The following is a 21793-nucleotide window of genomic DNA, read 5'->3' as shown; positions in this document are numbered from 1 at the left end:
GAAAATCTGAGGCCAGAAGCAATATTCCCCACATCCTACAACTAGAGGTGATTACAATAACAAGCTGCTAAAAATAAAAAGGAAAACAAAAATGAGCTAGCAAAGTAGAAAGAACTCAATCATAGACAGTTACTGGCAATAGAGAAGACTGGGAGTTCATCTTCAGAGGAGGAGACTGAAGTAAAAAAAAAAAGTCTCTCCTACTCGAAACAATAATGCCAAATGATTACCTGAGCATAAAGAATTTTCAGAACTCAAAAAAGACTTAAAAAAAAATAAGAGAGACTTAAGAAAAATAAAAAAATAAGAACAATCCAAGAAAACCATGAAGATTTTGAAAAATCAATCAATTGAAAAAGGAGATCCAGAATCTTAAGGAAGAAAATGATGCGTTGAAAATTAGAATTTGAAAAGACATAGTCAATGACATTATAAGAGATGAAGAAATGATAAAAAAGAATGAAAAAATCGAAAAGAATGTGAAATATCTCATAAGAAAAATAACTGATCTGGAGAACAGATCAAGAAGAGAAAATACAAGAAAGCTAAGATAAAAAAAAATCTTGATACAATAATAGAAGAAATAATAAAAGAAAATTGCCCTGAAGTTTTAGAACAAGAGGAGACAGTAGAAATAGAAAAATCCACCAATCATTACCTGAAAGAAATCCTAGGATGAAAATAGCCATATTCCCAAATTCAGGGGTCCTCAAACTTTTTAAATAGGGGGCCAGTTCACTGTCCCTCAGACTGTTGGAGGGCTGGACTATAGTAAAAACAAAAACTTTGTTTTGTGGACCTTTAAATAAAGAAACTTCATAGTCCTGAGTGAGGGGGATAATCGTCCTCAGCTGCAGCATCTGGCCCGCAGGCCGTAGTTTGAGGACCCCTGAATAGGTTAAGGAGAAAATATTGCATGCAACAAGAAAACCCTCCTAACACAATTCAAATAACTGTGAAGCCACAATTAGAATTATACAAGACCTAGCAGCAGCTACACTAAAAGACCACATGTCTTGGAATATTATTTTTGAAAAGCAAAATACTGGGTGTTGCAGACAAAAAATCATACTGGCAAAGTTAAATATAATATTGAATGAAAAAATATCTAATGAATTGACAGACTTGTAAGATTTTGCCTCAAAAAGACTAGAATTTGATAGAAAATTTGACATACAAGAACCAGGAGAAAAATAAAATAAACATAAAAGACCAAATACAAAGGTCTCAGTAAGGACAAATAGTTTACTTTTAATACATGGAAATGTAAACCATATGTCTAAGGTTTTCCTTAGTAATTGGATAGTTTGAAAAAAATATTGGCATAAAATTGAGTATGACATGATCCTAAAAAGTAAAATGGTGTAGGAAAAGGTAAAAAGAATAATGATCTCATTGAAATCAAGTGTGAGAAGAAATGGCACAAAAGAATCAGAAGAAGGAGGAAAAGTAGTTCTGGAACCCTACTCATATCAGACATAGATTAAAGAGATAACAACATATACATTTGGAAGGAAATAAAAGTCTTTTAAATTAAAAAAAAAAAGTGGACAAGGAGACAGAGAGAAAATAAGGGAGGGATTCTTGGAGGAGGGTATGTTAAGAAATGGAAGGACAAGATAGTGGGTAGAAGTAAAGCAGAGGAGTGAGGAAGAATAGGAATAGGATAAGAAGGATAATGAAGAAAAATAGGAAGGAAAAAAATATAAGAAGTAATTATAGCTTAGAATTTCAATAGGATGAATTTACCAATAAAATGGAAACTGATAGCAGATTAAATATTTGAATTAAATAATATACAGCTTTCAGAAAATGCTATAAAAATGAGAGATGCATGTAAACACAAAATAAAAGTTAGGGATAGAATTTATTACATAAAAAAGCAGGGGTAGTAATCATGATCTCAGACAAAGTTAAAATAATTGATTTAATCAAAAGAGAAAAATAGGGAAATTACACTGTCAGATATATTATTCAATATTTTTTGAACTCTTTAAAATAACTAATAAGTATAGAAAACCTGAGAGTATACCTTCCAAAACAGACACAGGTACTATACAAATACAAACACAAAACAATTTTTATATTAATAAAGTTATACCTAAATAAATGAAAAAAATGTTTATTGTTCATAAGTAGATAAAAAAGAATGGCAATTTTACCTAACTAATCTTTTTAAGTAATTCCATCCCAATTAAATTACTAAAATTATCTTATTGAGTTAGAAAAAATAATGATAAAGTTGATTTGGAAGAACAAAAGGTCTGGAACTTCAAAGAAAGCAGGGGAAAAGATACAAAGGAAACAGATTCAGTAGTATCAGACCTTAAACCATATTATAAGGTGACAACATTGTTGAGGTATAAAATGAATAATTTGAATTATTTTAAGTTAAAATTTTCTGTATAAATAAAACTTTAACATCCAAGAAAAGAAGGGATGCAGAAAATTAGGAACATTTTTCATAAATAATCTCTGAGATAGAATGTGATTGGGTGTTGCTGATTGATCTAGAAAAACATGGAAAGATTTGGACTTGTGAAGGAAGATGCTATCCACTTTCAAAGAAACAGATGATGAGTAGAAATAATCATATGTATAACCATATAATGTGACCATATGTGTGTATATATGTATGTGTTTATAAATATCCATGTAAATATATGTATATATGCACGTGTGTGTATAAATACACATACATGTATATCTATGCTTTTTGGTAGCCTTCAGGGGGAGGGGAAAAATAAATAAAGCAAAAAGTCATAGCAGAGAACAAAAGAAAATCTACAAAGAAGTAAAAAAAAAAATGGACAATTTTGAAAATAATGGTAGTATTTATTATATAGATTTTCTTGAAATGGAAATTTATTGCATTACATTAAAGCCTTTCATGTTCTGCTGTGTGCATGGCAAGGTGTTATTTTTTTCTTATTTTGTATTTAAGTTTAAAATAAATTTAAAGGCTTAAAAAGAACAAGTCAGATTCCTCTTTTTAAAGGTGGTATGGTGGATGGAATGCCAATCCTAAAGTTGAGTCAGAAGGATCTGACTTTCATTCTACCACAGATACTCACTAAGGTGTGACCTCCAACATGTCACATCCTGTCTGTCTTAGTTTCCTCAGAAGTAAAATGGAAACACTAGTAGCAGCTATGGTCCAGGGTTGTGAGAATCAAATGAGAGGATAATTATAAAGCACTTAGCCCAGTAGCTGGTACATAGTAAGTACTATGTAAATGTTAGCTATTATTATTTTCTAGGCAATCGCCCAAATAGTTGAGGATAGCTCTTAACCAAATGTTCTCAGTTCCTTCAACTTATAATGATATAGTATGATTTTAAACCTCCTTTATTCCTGTAGGTTGCCCTACTTTGGATGTCCATTTATCAATGATCATCTTAAAATATGGCTTCCAGACCAAACACAACATTCCCTACATTGTCCAACCAAGGCACAGTGCAACGGGACTGTTACCATCCTAATCCTAGACCCTAATGCTTCTCTTAACGTGGCCTAACAATGAATTAGCTGTTTTGGCTGCCATATCTTATTGTTGACTCATAGTCACAGAATCTGGGAGTTGGAAGGGACTTCAGAGGCCATCCATTTCTTTCTGCCCTTTCAACTGTGCCCAATCAAATTGTCATAGATCAGTCTTGGAGAGACTGGTTGGAGCCATCATTGTTGTCCTGCCTATTAAACCCTGGGATTTCTTCTTTCCCTTCCTATCTCTGTTTTCAGTTACAGATGTGGTAGTTTTGTTTTTTTCTATTGTGTTTGTAAGAACATTGCTTCTGTTCATCCTTTTCTGGAATTAAGCATCTTTGGGTAATACATCAAATTAACGCATTTAACAATGCTGTTCCCCTTCTGAAAAATGGATACCAAAGGGTGAGAATGGGAGGGAGGGGAATAACTGATGATGAAGTGAATTAATGTATTTGAGACTTCATGGTACAGTATCAATAGAAGTAGGAAAGGACTAGAGGTAACAGAGTTAGGGTTAGAAAAGACTATGGTTTTATTCAGAAGGTTATAGTTTCAAATCTTATCTCTGATGGTTATTACTTATGTGATTTTGAACAACTCATATACTTTCTGGGAGTCAGTTTCCTCATCTATAAAATGAGGGTTCTAGATGATCTCTGAGGTCCCTTCTTCCTCTATACCTAAATTCCAATGTGTTAGGTAAAGAATCACATGAAAATCTAGAACCTAATCAGATTTCCCAAACAATTGCTAATTGGATTAAGAGAGCACAAGGAATATTCAGTGCCGTTGGGCATGAAACCATACTCACAGCATTTGCTGTAATTTTACTTATATGTATCTGTATCTGTGGACCTACCCTGATAGGTTGTTTTCTGACCATAATTAAAAAATTGTGGAGAATGTCGGCAGACGGGATCTCAGACTTCAAGACTTGAGAATACCTCAATAAACAAAAAAAAGAGAGATGTAGAGAACTCCCAGGAAGCTAGAAAATTTGGTAATTGGAATATTCCCCTCTTAAGATTAATCATGAGTGCATTTAAGCTTGAAATCATGAGAAAACATAAGGTCCTGGCACAATTACTGGGGTATTGTGTCATCTCATCTTGCTAACTACCATTTTCTAATTCTTAGGAAATTAAGGGATTAGCCTGTAGAATCACAGAGTTTTAAAGCTGGGAGACTCTAAAGAGCAATTGTCCAATTCTATTTTACAGATAATAAAAGTTCAGAGAGGAGGAGTCACATTACAGTTAGACCCTTCAGTCAGCACCCATACCCTATCTTGCCCTACTGTTGTAGGTTGGCTTGATTTCAGCCTTTGTGGTGCTTCAGTTTTGGAATTAGAACATAAAGAGCATTTGTAGACCACATAACAATTAACAGAAAAAAATTTATTTGGTTATAGCATGGAAAAGATACTTACTAAGTATACTGAATGGATTCAGATTCCCAAAACCTGAATGGCCTCTCTGTTGGCCATACTGATATGTTAGGCAGGACTGAGAGATAGTCACTTGCATCCTTATGGGCTAATTTTGGTTCTTAGGCTACCAGAAATTTTTCTCTACCTGAACCCCCTAAGCCAATTACATCTTAAGAATTGTTCCAATACCTTTTAAGGAAAAACTAGCCTAACTTATGTGGCAGATATTGCTATCACACTTGCATACCAAAAACCAAACAGAAATCACTACAAAAATTAAAACAAAAAGTAAGCCAAGGCCCCAATTCTTTTATTTATTTATTTAATTAATTATAGCTTTTTATCGATAGAATATATGCATGGATAATTTTTCAACATTAACTTTTGCAAACACTTCTGTTCCAACTTTTCTCTTTCTTCCCTCCACCCCCTCCCCAGATGGCAGGCAGTCTCATACATGTTAAGGTATATCTTAAATATAATATATGTGTACATATTTATACAGTTCTCTTGTTGCACAGGAAAAATCGGATTTAGAAAGGTAAAAATAACTTGGGAAGAAAAACAAAATGCAAGCAAGCAACAACAGAAAGAGTGCAAATGCTATGTTGTGGTCCACACTCGTTTCCCAGTGTTCTTTCACTGGAGCTGGTTCTGTTCATTACTGATCAATTGGAACTGAATTGGATCCTCTCATTGCTGAACAGAGCCATGTCCGTCAGAAGTGATCCTCATATAGTGTTGTTGTTGAAATGTATAAGGATCTCCTGGTTCTGCTCATTTCACTTAGCATCAGTTCATGTAAATCTCTAAGCCTCTCTATATTCATTCTGCTGGTCATTTCTTATACAACAATAATATTCTATAACATTCATATACCACAATTTATTCATCCACCTTCCAACTGATGGCATCCACTCCAACTGATGGGAAATTCCAGTTTCCAGTTTCTGGCCATTACAAACAGGGCTGCCACAAACATTCTTGCACATGTGGGTCTCTTTCCCTCTCTTAAGATCTCTTTGGGTTATAAGCTCAGTAGTGACACTGCTGGGTCAAAGGGTATGCACAATTTGATAACTTTTTGGGCATAATTCCATATTGCTCTCCAGAATGGTTGGGTTCATTCACAATTCCACCAACAATGTATCAGTGTCCCAGTTTTCCCGCATCCCCTCCAACATTCATCAGTATCTTTTCCTGTCATCTTAGCCAATCTGAGAGTTATGTAGTTTTCTTAATTTGCATTTTTCTGATCAATAGTGATTTGGAACACTCTTTCATATGAGTAGAAATAGTTTCAATTTCATCATTTGAGAATTGTCTGTTCATATCCTTTGACCATTTATCAACTGGAGAATGGCTTGATTTCTTATAAATTAGAGTCAATTTTCTATATATTTTGGAAATGAAGCCTTTATCAGAACCTTTAACTGTAAAAATGCTTTCCCAGTTTATTGCTTCTATTCTAATCTTGTTTGCATTAGTTCAAAGTAATAATTTAAGTAGGCATCATCAAATCTGTGAAACTGATAAAACAAGCCTGGCAACTCATAAATGAAACAAAAAAGCCTGACCATTCATAAATGAAAATTCTAGATTTATTAGAGCCAAAGGGTAAAGTGAACATAGAAACAATACAGCCATTAAAATAGTTGAATGGGAAAAAACAAACAAAACCCTCTGCAAATTTCTGTGATAGCGTCCCTCATTTCTAGGTTACATAATGGAGTACTGCAAATTTATAAGAATATAAATAATAATAATATATATTATTATATAAAATATATAAGAATAAGGACATTTTCCCCAAATTATACATGATTAAAGAATATAAGCATCCTATTTTCAGAGGAAAAAATCTAAGCTATTAACAATAATGAAAAAATTCTCTGACCTGGAAAGACTTACGTGAACTGATACTAAGTGAGTAGAACCAAGAGGACATTGTACATGGCAACAGCAAGATTATATGATGACCAATTCTGATGAACGAGGTTCTTCTCAACAATGAGATGATTTAGGTCAGTTCCAATGATCTTATGATGAAGAGAGTCATCTGCACCCAGAGAGAGGTCCGTGGGAATTGAACGAAGATCACAACATAGCATTTTCACTTCCTTTGTTGTTTGCTTGAATTTTATTTCTCATTTTTTTTCTTTGGGATCTGATTTTTCTTGTGCAGCACGACAACTGTATAAATATGTATGCCTATATTCAATTTACATATATTTTTACCATGTCTAACATATATTGGACCACTTGCCATCTAGGGAGGGGGGACAAAGAGGGGGAAATTGGAATACAAGATCCTGCAAGGGTCAATGGTGAAAAATTATCCCTCATCTGTTTTGAAAATAAAAAACTTCAATTTAAAAAAAGTACCTATCATGCATCAGACACCTGTTCTAGCTGTTAGGGATATAAAGAAAAGGTGAAACAATCCCTATTCCAAATCTTTTCCTTTGTTCAGATGACTTTGGGGTATGTATTCTTTCTTAAATGAGCATAGCCTGAGCTTAAAAATAAGTATTTAGCATACCTAAATGAGTCATTGCTACTATTAGAGGTCTCTATCTCTGCTATTGATCAAGTTATAATTTAATTTAGCTAAAACATGGCAACTTTTCTGATTCCTTCTTGTGATTTTATTTATAGAATCAAAGAAAATTGAGAACATTTTTATTGTTTTAATGTGATTATCAATTTGAGGCAGGAACCTGACCTATGCCAAGTATTTGTTATCCACAATCTCTTTAGCTGCTTTTCTCTGTCCACTTACTAGTTTTCTATATAAAAGAACTTAGCTGAAAACTCCTATTTCTACAGTAGCTTGCTGACATAAAACCAGAATTAAAAACAAAACAAAACTTAACAGGTCTTTTAATTTATCTCTATACCTAAAAGACATACACCACATATTTTGAATATTTAGACATAAGATTTCTCCATGGATGACTAGAAAAAGGTTTTGAATGATATTTGAGTTACTTCCAAGGCCCCAATTCTGTTATTTTTTTTGGGGGGGTGAGTATGTCTGACCTTTAACAGTACTGTGCTGGAAATCCCTCCATGATTTCTGGAAACTAGCCTTTGAAGTTTTTGTCATAGTATTCTTTGTTGTGATCTGGAGATTATTGTCATTGCAAACAGTTACATTATGGGACATCTCGTGTTTATTTATTTAAAATCTTAGAATCAAGTGACATAATGGCAGGAGATAAGGTGCAAAGGTTGAATATCAGTAGCCTGACTCCCAATTAAATTCCATTTTTGTTTGGTAGGCAGGTGTTTTCCTTTGGATGGAGAAAGTATCTGAATTTTGTCTAAGATGTTGATAAAAGAGAAAATTGAAGATCCCTTGGCTATAGTTTTCCATTACCATCCCTAGTTCCCTGAAGATTCCTTGCTTTTGAGAGTCCTGCCCTGCATCAAAGATTTTTCTTCTGGGGAAATGTTTGTTCACAGTAAAAAGCAGAAAACTCATTTCAAGCTTTGATGCAAATGGAAGTGGGAAATTTTGTTTACCACATTCTGAAGTCTGGTCCTCGCATGAGAATCCCTTTCCTAGGCTTTGATTTAACCAACCCTTCTGAATCTTTTGAAGCATAAAATCACAGGGGCACAAAAAAGTCATTGTCCTTCCTCCAGACAGTATTGCACTTAAGCCCATTCCAAGCTCTTGAGAGTCTGATCCTCGAAAGAAAAAAAAAGAAGTCAATTCAACAATGGTGCTTTAGTTGCTCTCATGTGATGCTCTCTGTAAACTTTATAGTTTCCTCATTAGAAAGTAAGCTTCTTGAGGGGAGAGACTGTTTTAAAAAATGTTTGCATGTAAAGAACTTGGCATAGAGAGCTTGGAATATATTAATGGCTTAATAAATGCTTATTTATTTGCTTTAAGTGTTTAGGAAGCATAATAAAGAAAAATTTCTATACTCATGCTGAGTACTATATGTCAAGGATGGTCTTCTCAGAGTATTTTCAGTTTAAAGAGTTTTGACAATATTCCAGAAATATTGTGTGTATACCAAAATATTAAAAATTTAAAAAATCAAACCTGCATTTGTAAAGGCCATCGAGCAAGCCTGAAATTTACTATTTTTTCCCTTCTCCACAATGGAAATCCTTCTCTTCCATCAAGGCTCAGCCTAGATGCTCCAACCATTGCCAATCGTCCTGATCTATGTCGTGCCAATTACTTGGGAGGAGAGAAAGAGGCGGATGACTTTTCCCAGTCCTACTTCACTTAAATCCAATTCAATTGCAAATCAAGACATCACTCTCCTGATGTCATTGGTCCTTTCTGAGAACAAAGGATCACCACCAACAAACAGATGACAGCATTCTCTCCTTCCTCATGATTCCTTACATCTCTTTGCTGTTGTTTAGTCATTTCAGTAATATCTAATTCTTTGTGACCCTTTCTGAGGTCTTGACAAAGATAATAGACTGATTTACCATTTTCTTCGTTAGCTTATTTTGACGAGGAACTGAGGCAAACAGGGTTAAGTGACTTGCCCAAGATCAAATGGCTAGAAAGTTCTTGAGCCCAGATCTTCTGGACTTCAGTCTTGGCACTCTATCCATTGTACCACCTTGATGCCTCTAAAGCACATTTTCTCTGCCCATAATCATAGGATGATGCTCTAAGGCTCAAGGGAACCTTGGAGATCATTTAGTCCAACCTCACCATACAGATGAGAAAGTAGGCCGAAAGAGGTAAGGTCACATAGGTAGTAAGCATCAGAGGCAGGATTTGAACCAGGTCCTTTGACTCCAGAGGCAATGCTCTTCTATGGTGTCACATTGCCTCTTACAACTGTAACTTATTTGTGTGTGTAATTATTTCCCATTATTTCTCTACTCCCATTGCTCAGTCCAAACCTTATTAACTTTAAGGTATAAGTAGAGGTTGCATCTTTTTTAATTTTGGTATTACTAGCAGCTAGTTCAGTGGATACTTAATAAATATTTGTTTAATTGGCAATTTATATACTGAAGGGTGGCTCTCTACTTAAAGGAATCTTTACACAGCAGAGCCTTTATAAAAGCAAAGTATCCTTTTGTAAAGTTAAACAATCATCCCTTAATTTATCTTAAACTAGCTATATAGCTCAGTTTACACATTAAAATTTGTGCAAGAAAATCAAGTGTTCTCAAAATAGGGCTCTCTCAAGGAATTTCCGGAGATTAGACATGTATGGGTTTTGGGTAATAGCAGGTTACCAAAACAGCTTCTGTTTGGTGAGCTGAAACAGGCAACTTTAAGCAGGGAGTTCATATGAAACCCTTTAAAGAAAGAGTGAGACAAATTTTGGGAAGTAATAGTGGCAGACAGGCCAGCCTGGTGTTCAGCAATCAGAGACAGAAACCAGGGAAGGAAATGCTGCTCATTATGAGTGAGGGGTCAGGAGAAGAGGCTGAGCTGAAAATAGCAGCCGGCATCTCAAATGCTGGCTCCAGCTGCCATCCAAAAGGAGCATCATCTTCCCATTGCCACATGTGTGCTGTGGGAGAAAACCTGCTGGTCATAGCTGAGAATCAGAAGCACCATCTTCAGGCACAGAGGCTACAGTTCTGCACGTCTTGCTTCTGACTCCAATTCTATTCTCTCTGGTTATTTCTAAGCGTGGTACATTCTGGAGGCAGCCACAGAGCATTTTAGCTCAGTGCATTCCGGGAGCTGTCCCAGTCAGCTGGCCTCCATTTGTAGGCTTGGTCATTCCATTTGTATGTGGAAATCAGCCTTTGCATGCATGGGTCCTTGGAGAGACATGGCAGAGTTGGATCTGGGTTAATACATGGATTAAGAGCTCACGTGAAAATGCAGGGATTACATAAAGGAGAATTTGACTAAGGCATCTGCTCTGAGCTGTTGATGGATGAGTTTTTTGGAAAGTCAATTACTAGACTTCCGTAAGAAAACTAATTAAGTTTAGAATTAAACTCTATGACAAATCTTGCTACAATTCTGGGCCAGGAGTTTGAACACTCAGGTGTTTTTTTGGAGTGTTTTTTATCTGCAAAATGGCCTAATGAAAATATAGTAACCCTTCAGAAGGATTCCATTAACTTGTCGTCATTTGCTTGGAATCATTTCTTTATCAATGGTGAGGTGATAACTTACATTGGGTTAGCTGTAGTTTTCTCCACCTTGTCCATTGTCATGCATGTTCAAAATGACAGGAGAGTAGCCTGTGGCCTAGAAATAGATTTTTCCTCCCTGTGAGATTGACTGACTACACTGGAGTGAGACAGGATAAGGGATGTGAAGCTTTTGCCTTTGCACTTTGTTCTAATTGAGTTAATGAATTCAGTTGGTGATCATCTTATATCTTATTAAAATTTGAGGTAGATTTATTTTGATTCAATTAAATTCAACAAACTTCATGGCAGGTTTTGTGCTAGGTGCAAAACATGAAAAATTAAAAAAGAAAAAGAAATAGTCTTTGCTCTCTAGCAACTTAAATTTTACTTTGTGTGGGGAAGCAGGACACAATATGAACTTTCTTAAGTGAGATAAATACAAAATAAATATAAAGTTACTGGAGGGGCAGTAACAACTTCAAGAGTTAGAAAAGCATCTCATGAGGTGTCTATCCCCTGAAATGAGCCTCAAGAAGAACTAGAATTCTAAAAGGGAGAGATATGGACAAAGCATTCCAGGTTTGGGGGACTGTCTGAATTAACAAAAGGCAGATGGGCAGCAAAGTGTATGGAGTGTTAGGTCTGGAGGTTCCTGGAGGATTTGAGTTCAAATCTGGATTCCTGCACTTACCAACTGTGTGACTTTGGGTAACTCTTCTTTGGGAATGTGTGTTTGTAAAATTACACAGCATCCAGGTTTTTGTTTCGACTCTTCTTTCCATTTCCATTGCTGTAGTCATTATGTAGTTTGTTTTCTTGGTTTTGCTTTCTCCATTTTGTACCAGTTCATATAGCTATTTCCATGTATCTCTGTAATCCTCATCTTCATTTTTTTTCCTAGGGCAAAATAGTATTTCATTATATGTATATGGAATAATATGTTTAGACATTCTTTGATCAATTGTTATCTCCACTCCACCCCACCCAATATTTTGTTACTACAGAAAGCTCTATTTTTGAGTTCATTGAGATATATACCTAGCAATGAGTGCCAGACTTTATTTTTGCAACAGAAATAGTATTAGCTTTGTTAAAGCTTGTGTGTGGTAGTCTTGAAAGCTACCCTACCCTTTGTCCTTAGAATTGGGTGTGTGGTTAAGATGTCTGGTCCTGAGCCAATTTTAAAAATCCTTATAGCATATTTCTGTGTCTTATGGGTGGGCTGGTAGAACCCTAGGTGGGTCAGGATCTTTATTACATATTTATTTCAAATCCAGACCACTTCTGAATCTTGGATCAGGAGCTAAGGACAGAAGAACTTCTGAGGGTAGGGATAGGAGGGGAAAGACTCTCACGGATTCCCATCACTAATTTGTCACACATAGCCTCAACCATGATACTAATTCATTTATTTGTACTTGGAAAAATCTCTTATTATTGTCTGTTTCTCCTTTGACTTATGTCTGACATGAAAGTTTTCATTGTATTAGTTGGTGACCTCAAATGAATAAACCATTTGAAATTAAAAAGAGAAAGAGAATGAATCTTCCATGGTACAGGTTTTCAACATCCAACTTTTAATTATGGGTGTCTATTCTGTTAGCTATTAGTAGAGTTTAGGGGTGGGTTGATAATGGGGGGGTTGTATTTATTTTTAAAACTACTTTTAGCTTTAACCAAAAACAGCTGTCTTTCCAGCTTTCCCATAGAAAACTCATTGGGAGGGATAATTCTCCATGAAAAAAAAAATAGAGATTTCAACTAGATTGCCTGTCTTTTGATCTAATTCTCTTTTTGCCTGCTACCCAATAGTTTACCCACTTGTTACCATTTTAGTCAAGAAGATCTTAGCTCATTTTTTACTGATAATTTTGTAAATTCAAAATCTCTTGGGACTTATAGTATAAAAGGATAGATATATAGTTCCTTCACCATCCTTACATGATACCCCCAAAAAATTAGGCATGGGGAGAGGGTAGATTAGTAGTTTCACAGAGATTGAGTCTCTGATATTCCAAATGTAAAATGGAACCTCAACTTCCAGTGCCCAACCAAACTTTTATAGGATCACAGGTTTATAGCTGGAAGACAATTTAGAGGTTATTGAACACAGGTCCTGTCCCTTCCACCCCCTTTCCCCCTCTTTCTCCCTCCTCCCCAGTGCAAATGAGATAATTCAGACATGGAAAGGTTGCGTTATTTGTCCAGGACAACACAACTTGTGTCTGAAGTGCAATTTCAATCCACTTCAGACACAAGGTAAATAAAGTCTTTTTTTTTTCTCCTTACTCACTGATACATTTAATTGAATTGTGGCTATTTCTATAGTCTGTAGCAGGAGAGGTGAGCTTGAAAAGTAGATAGTCTCTCTAATCTTGTTGGGAAAATGTTGCCATGTTGAGTATCAAACATCAGTAGACACTATTTTCTGAGCACATTCACTTTATTGCCAACATGATGGAGAGAGTGATTTACTAGGTGTACTCTTCCACCAACAAAAAAATCCCAACCCCCCAAACTCAAAAAGCAAAAACCATGGAGGAGGTGAGATGGAAATTTACTTTTATTCCTGTAACAAAATACCTCTGGTGGGAAAGTTTCTTAGTTATTAAAAATAGTGCAATGAAGTGAGCTCTGAATGCAAATTCCAATAAAGGGAAATCCAGAAGAAACAAATAGAGCAGAGATTACCTTGGCAAAAGAAAGTATTAAAAATTATGTGATGAAAAGGAAAGAACAAAGGAGGATTACTAGGGAATGATAGAAAATAAATGAGAATTTAAAAATGGCTTGGTAAGAAGGCAGTAATAGGACTGGGAAAATGAGACACAGATTTTTTTTTTTAGAAGAGATGGAGATTGGAAGAATGTTGAGGTTGTTTGGAGCTGTAGGACAATGGAAAAAATAGCAAACAGGAAAATAAAGAACTGAGGTGTTTTTCAGGTTAAGACATTTCTGGGGTACTGGGATGATTTTCAACTTGGTATAGTAAATACAATGTTGGCCTTCAAGTTAGAAAGTTGGAAAGATGTGGGCTCAAACATTTAGAATCTGTGTGATTCTTGGCAAGATACAATCTCTCTCTTCATTTACAAAGTGATGAGGTTAGATGAGGTGATTTCTAAGGTACCTTCAAACTCTAGATTTATGATTTTTGGATTTTATAATTCTATGATGGGTATATATGTGGGTAAATTTTAACTCTGATTTGGCAGAACAGATGCACCATGAATCTTATGTCTTACCTTATCATGGCAAAACTTGTTCAGTAGAAATGGGGTGATAACCAATTAATTAATGGCTGGAGAAGGAAATAACGAACCATTATAGTTATCTTTGCCATAAAAACCCCAAATGGGGTCATGAAGAGTCAGACTTAACTAATTGATTAAACAAGAACAAACACCCACTATGTATCAGACACTGTGCTTAGTGCTAGAGATATAAAGAAAGGCAAAACAGCTCTCTATCTTATAGGGGAGACAATAGTTTGCACAACAATTATGTGCAAACGATAAATTGGGAGTAATCAACAAAGGAAACATTCTAGAATTAAAAGGATTGAAAAAGGCTTCTTGTAGAAGGTGGAATTTTAGATGGAAATAGAAGGAAGTTGGGGAGGCAGAAGGCAGAAATGAGGGAAAACATTCCAGGCATGGGGGACAGTCAATGGAATTGTGTGGAACTAAGAGTTGGAGCATCTTATGTAGGGTATTTAGGGCAGTGTCATTAGATCAATGTGTGTGTGTGTTTGTAGAGATGTGTAAGGTATAAGATAAGTAGAAAGATGAGGGGAACTAGGGTAAAAAGGGCTTTTGAATGCCAAATAGAGGATTTGTACTTCATCCTGAAGGGAATAGGGAACCCCTAGTTTATAGACTAGGAAGGTGATATGACAGACTTAGGATTTAGGAAACCACTTTGACATCTGGATGGAGGATGGATGGAGATTTGAAGCAGGCAGACCTACTAGCAGGCTATTGGAACAATCCAGACATGAGGTGCATATAATGGACATGAGGCTATTACAGAATATGGCAATGTCAAAGGAGAGAGAGGAGATGTATTAAGATTGGAGATGGGGAATGGAGAGATAGTGATGAGTTAAGGATGACATCTAGGTTGGAGGTGTGGGTGACTGGGAGAATAGTGGTGCCTTTGAGTGTAATAAAGATTTTTGAAAGGGGGAGAATTCAGGGAGAAAGATGAGTTCATTTCTGCACATGTTAAATTTAAGATTTCTAAGAGATCCAGTTGGAGATATCTAATGAGCAATTAGAGATGCAAGACTAGAAGGCAGCAGAGAGATTAAGGCTGATTAAGTAAATTTGAGAATCATCAGCAGAGGAATGATCATTGAATCCTTGGAACTGATGAGATCAACAAGTAAAATAGTGTTGATGGAGAAGAGAATATGGCCCAACAAAGAAATCTGTGGAATACCCAAAATTATTGAACATGACCTAGATGAGGATACACTAAAGGAGACTGGGGAGTACTCAGATATAGAGTAAGAGAACTGAGAAGAAAAAGAGGGTGAATGCAAAGTGTCAAAGACTATAGAAAAGTCAAGAAGAAAGCACTTATTGGCAATGATTTCTCAAGAAATTTAGCCGCAAAAGGCAGGTGAATTATGATAGTTATTGGGAAAGGAAGGGTCAAGGGATGGTTTTTTGAGGTTGGGGAAGACATGAGTATGTTTGTAGGTATGGGGAAGTAGCCAGTAGACAGGGAGAAATTGCAGATAAGTGAGATTTAATAAAAAATTAAAGATAAGTGGGGATTATAAATGGGACAATCTACTGGAGGAGATAAGATGGAATGGGGACACATACATATAGAAAGGTTTGCCTTGGAAAGTAGAGGTGCCACCTCTACATTTAAGTTGGTGGTGAAAGAGAAGAAGGTGGCAGAAGACATTTGAGTGATACCAGATGAGAAGGGGAAGAGAAGAGGGAACTTGAGAATGGCTTCAGTTGTTTGCAGGAAAATATGAGAGAACATTCTAGGTGAGAAGATGAGAGGAGAGGGAATCTTTTTAATCATCTCAAAAATTTTTTAATACCTTTATATTCCCAAATACCATTATTTGTCCCTTTTGGGCTTAACAAATTAATTTTTTTAACTTAGAAATTTATTGCATACCGTTTTGCTTCCTTTCTTCAATAAGAATTTTGAGGGAACTGTATTTTATACTTTTCTTGCTTCCCTCACAGTATCTGGCATATACATATTAAAAAAAAAACCCCAAAAGGCTTCTTTAATAAATAAATGAACATATGAATGAATGAAAAAACAAAAAAGCATTTACTAAGTGCATATTTTGTGCCAGTTATTGTGTTAGGTGCCGGAGATAGAAAGACATAAAAGAAAATAGTTTCTTAAGGCACTTATATTCTATTGGGGAAGGCAGTATGTATATGTATAAGTATAAATAAAGTATGTACAAAATAAATTCTAGTGACAGAATGAATACCTCCTTCTTTTTATTGCTAGGTCAATAGGATTTTGGCTCAAATAGGCAATGTGTACAAAATTTGGCATTTTATTCGCTCTCATTTGTCTTTTCAGAATTGTTAATTAAGGGATTGAATTAATCTTGGCTCCAGAAAATGTCTGATCCAATTCAATGCTGGAGTTTAAAATGGTGGTTTTCAAAACTATCAAAATTTGTTCTGTTTTTACCCATACGTCTCAATATTGTGTCTCTCCTTTTCCTACCGATTCTCTCTTCTAGCTTTAAATCTCTGATCTTATGATCTTCCTGTGGTTTCCCTTCTCATTCTACAATAGTAGTTAACATTTGTATCTTACTTGAATGTTTTCCAGATACTTCATATTAAGTACTTTCTCATTTGATCCTTATAAAAACCCTAGAGAGGAAGGCTTTAGAATTATCCCCATTTTACAGATGAGGAACTTGAGGCAGACAGAGGTTAAGTGACAATTAGAATCACCTAGCTATAAGTGTCCAAGTCTGGACTTGAACTTAGGTTTTCCTGATTCCAACTCCAGCCCTCTTCACTTTGCACTCAACGAGCACAAATGCCTAACTGTTAACAAAAGCCTTTAGAGTTTCTCATAGACTCAGATTCCTCAAAAAAAAATACAGAGGGAATAGAGAAGGTTATGGCACTTAGGTCTTTACTAAATCTGCTTTCTGTTCTTTTATTTTTATTTTTTTGAAGTCTAGACATGAGGAGCAAAGTTTTCCATGGCTAGTTTACTGCCATCCAAACCCAGAAATCCATATCTACTCTTGGATGGTCTCATATTTCTGGTTGAGTTAGCAAATAGCTTTGAGAGCATTAGATCTCAACCCTTTCTGTCCAGCTTTCTCATAGATTGCGCCTGAAGGAGAACAGTTTCTAAAATGAATCATTGAAGGAGATGATTGCAGGTTCTTGCTCTTCTGATATCAGGTGGTGGGAAAGGTCATTTCCATGCATAAAACTATGAAGAAACTAAAAGCAGCAAACCCCAAGATCCTTCTCTCATGCATTAACCGACTCTACCTCTGGCTTGGGAAAACTACTCTCACCTTCCCTATAGTCATGAGCTTATGCCCAAGGTCTTAGTCATGTTTGCCTCAAGTCTCCATCCAAAGTCAGTAGATACCCACTGTTAATTTGATGGATCTGTCATTCTATTTTAGCTTTTTCTTTTTAGTTCAATTCTGTTTTTGCTCTACACAGATTTTTAAAGATTCTAAAAATCTAACTTTGACTTTTGTGGACCAGAGCTACTTTTAAAGAAATGCAATAATGATCTTGGAGAGCTAAAAAAGAGGTGTGCAATTATGTAAACCTTCTTAAGAAGGAAAATAATATTTTCTTTTAAAAAATTGTATTTATTTTCAATATTAAAATTTTCCCTTCTCACTCTTCTGTTCTTGGGGAAAGATAAGAAAAACAAAGTCCATTACAAATATATATAGTCATGCAAAGCAAATTTCTGCATTAGCCATGTCCCTCAATACCCTCTTTTTCTATCCATGCATATACATACACACACACAATTTTGTGTGTGTGTATGTATGTGTGTGTGTATTTCTATCTGCACTCTGAGTCTATTATTTCTCCATCTGGTTTTAGATAGGTACTTCTTATCATTAAGGAAAGCTCCATTTATTCTTGCATTTTTAAATGTTTTTAAAAATAGGAATGGGTATAATATTTTGTCAAGAGCTTTTTCGGCATCTATTGAAATAATTGTATGGTTTTTGTTAGCTTTGTTATTAATATAGTCAATTATGTTTTCAATTTTCCTTATATGGAACTACTTCTGTGTTCATGTATAAATCCAGTCTAATCATAGCATATGATCTTTGTGATATTTTGCTATAAATCTCCTTGCTAATATTTAAAATTTTTGCACCAATGTTCATTAGGGAAATGGTCTATAATTTTTGCTCTCTGTTTTGTTTTCTCAATGGTTTAGATATCAAGACTTTTCTTTACCTTTTTTTTTTCTGCTGAGGGAATTGGGGTTAAAGGACTTGCTCGGGGTCACACAGTTAGGAAGTATTAAGTGTCTGAGGCAGAATTTCAACTCAGGTCCTCCTGACTTCAGGGCCAGTGCTCTATCTGCTGTGCCATCTAGTTGCCCCTCTTTATCTATTTTAAAAAAAAGTTTATTTTGTATTAGAATTAATGTTCTTAAATGTTTGGTAGAATTTACTTGTTAATCCTGCTGGCCCTTTTTAGGTAAATATTTATTTATGACTTGTTTAATTTATTTTTCTAAGATAGGCATATTTAAGTAGAATGAGATATTTTCTTTCCTGAAAAGAAGCAAAGACCAAGACTTATCTTTTGCTTCATATTCTAGTGGATATTCAGTCAGAAATTTAGGGTGAGAGTATAGTTCTGGGATCAGTTGAAATGGGGTCACAACATTGAGAGGAGCGTCTTGGTTTTTACATTGCTCCTCTGGGCAAATTCTGTAGAGTTAGTTATCATCTCTGGAGCATTTCAAAAAGTCATAGGGATGTGAAGAGAAACAAAGATATGGGAAAGAGCAAAGCAAATGGGAATGCCAGGATGCCAGTTCCTTAGCAACAGTACTGCCTACTAACACTGTTGCCATGACAATGGCATACAATGGTATCCTCCTAGGAATTTTAAAGAAGAGCAGCATTTGGGTAATGTGGTCAATGTCAGAGGGCACCTTCCAATCAGGATTTTACTCAGCTTAGGTCATTCCTGAAATACAAGGTAAGGACTAAGTATTATTTTACACGAGGAGAAAGTGAGATATTTACAGTTGGGGAATTATTGCCCTGAGAGTGAAGCTTCCTTCTTAGAGAATATTTTCTTTTGAGTGCACCTGTAGGATTATCTTAATTATTTGTGCTTTTTAAAGGTCCAACCCTGGGATTTTGTTGATATGGGTAATTCCCAGTGTTTAAATCTTTCCACCTGCTCCAGATATTGGTAATTCACCTGTGAAGTTGCATGACATGGTCCATAGAATGCTGGATTTAGAATAAAAAAGACCTCAACTTAATTTTTAAAATTTTATTTTTTTTTGCAAGGTAATTAAGTTACTGGGATGAAGTTGCCCTGGGTCACACAGATAGAAATTGTCCTCCTGACTCCAGGATCAGTTCTTTATACACTGCACCTTCTAGCTGCCCCATGAATTGTAATCTTACCTCAGACTCTTAGAAGCTATGTGACTCTGGAAAAGTCACATCTCTATGTATCTTAGTTTTATCATCTTAAAAGGAGTTGGGCTTGATGCTCTCTGAGATACTTTCTAGCTGTACATATGTGACCCCAATTTATAGTGTTAGAGAATTTCTTGGGACACAAAGGTTTTAAATGAATCACCCATGGTTACACTGTTAGTATGTGTCAAGACCTGAACCCAGGACTATGCTGACTTGAAGAAGACTGCCCCCCCTATCTTCCTCTCGTTCTTTCTTTATCAGTGAGGAAAAAAGGGGAATAGCAATAAAGTGACTAATGACCTGGAATTAGGTCAATTTGCTCAGCCTCCTCTGCCAAGGTCATCCTGCTCCGGATGTCTAATCCCCAAATCAGCACCCTCTAAAACTCTGCAGGAAGTACAACAGACCTGCTTTGATTGGAGGGACAATTGAACCCCGGTAGACTTTGAGACCACCTCTTATCAGGAAAACTCAGAATGTCAAGAGGATATTGGTGAAACCTTCAGGAACAATGGAGCATTGAGGGAGAAGGGAGCTTTGCAAGGGGAGCATGTTGTTCCACATTCACTAATGGACTGGCAGCTGATGCCCTCTTCAAAAAAGGCTTTTAGGAGGCTCAGAGATCCAAGCTGCTGCTGGCGTTAGAACATGAGTGCATTTTTGGGTTCTTTGAACATTGGCTTGGCACGGAAGTGACCACTTTGGAGTTTGAAGTTCATGGCTATGGGCCAGGTATAGAGCACCAGTTTCCTAATTCTTAGACCTGGAGGAGTCATACATCTAGCTCGGTCAACAGAAGTCTTTAGCTTTCAAGGTCCACTCAGTCTTGGGTTCTTTTACTGTTTCTGCTGTCTTCTTTGCCAAATTTCATGATAGAGGTGCTTGCTTATGAGCTAGACCAAATAAAGAGATGCTATAGAGGAGGTGACCAGTTGGGGTAGTTAATTGAAGGGGCCAACAACTTTCCCAGACAAATGCTCAAACTAAAAGCCTTCCAACTATTCACTAAACTAAGAGAGGAACTTGAAACAAATATTGGAATGATTCTGTGAGTGATGGGGTGGTAGATCTCAGGAAGAAACCCTAAAAATCTGAGAGGGAAAGGGATCCAAGTCTTCCAATCTTAGGGTCTTTACTAAGTTGAGATAATCACACTCAGTTTAATTTTTCAGGACAAAATATAATGCTAAGAAAGAGTGTATGTATATATTACTTTTCTAGGAATGCACAAGGACAGGGTATAATTAAGATATTTCTCTGGGTAGTTTAGTTGTGGTACTTTCAAAAGATAGAGAGATATAGTGTAAAACCAGCTTTTATATGCCATAATTGCATCTAGGAAGGGGTTGGACTGATCTTTGAGGTCTCTGCCAGCTCTAAGTAAGCAGTCTTGTAAATCTATGATACATGAACTCATTTGTGGGACACAGCATGGTGTGTCAAAGAGTGCTGGGTTTGGAGTCAGGGATGGTCCATATTCTGCCCTTGTTACTTTCTATCTGAGTAGTCTTGGACAAATCACTTGGCATCTCTGTACCTCAGTTTTTTCAACTGTAAAATGAGGACTGTGGACTAGATGGCTTTAAAATGTCCTTCCAGTTCTAGCCCTGTGATCCTAAAATCCTATACAGGAATATGAAGATTTGATGATTATCTTGGGAATTCATAAATACTATTATGGGATAGATTTAATACCCCTTCATTTCACAAAATTTATGAATTTAATTAATGTAGCTAGCCAATCTAAAGGAATAAAATTTCCGGGTACATAGCTAAGTCACACAGTGGATAGAGGGTGGATTTGGAATCAAAAAGACCCAAGTTAAAATCTTGCCTCAGACACCTTTCTAGCCTTCTGACCCTTGACAAGACACTTAACCTCATTCAGCCTCAGTTTCTTTATCTGTAAAAATGAGAATAATAGCATGGGGCAATTAATAGAGGTCATAGTGGATCAAAGTGAGGATCAAATAAAAAAAACAACATCTATAGAGTCACCCAGAAGTTGTGCATCACTGAATAAGTCACAGTTTCTTAGTCTCCGCATTTGTAAAATAAGCTGGAAAAGGAAATGGCGAACCACTCCTGTATCTTTGCCAAGAAAATCCCA

Source organism: Antechinus flavipes, chromosome 3, assembly GCF_016432865.1.
Source record: "Antechinus flavipes isolate AdamAnt ecotype Samford, QLD, Australia chromosome 3, AdamAnt_v2, whole genome shotgun sequence".
NCBI lineage: Eukaryota > Metazoa > Chordata > Mammalia > Dasyuromorphia > Dasyuridae > Antechinus > Antechinus flavipes.
This window is presented reverse-complemented; position numbering follows the sequence as displayed.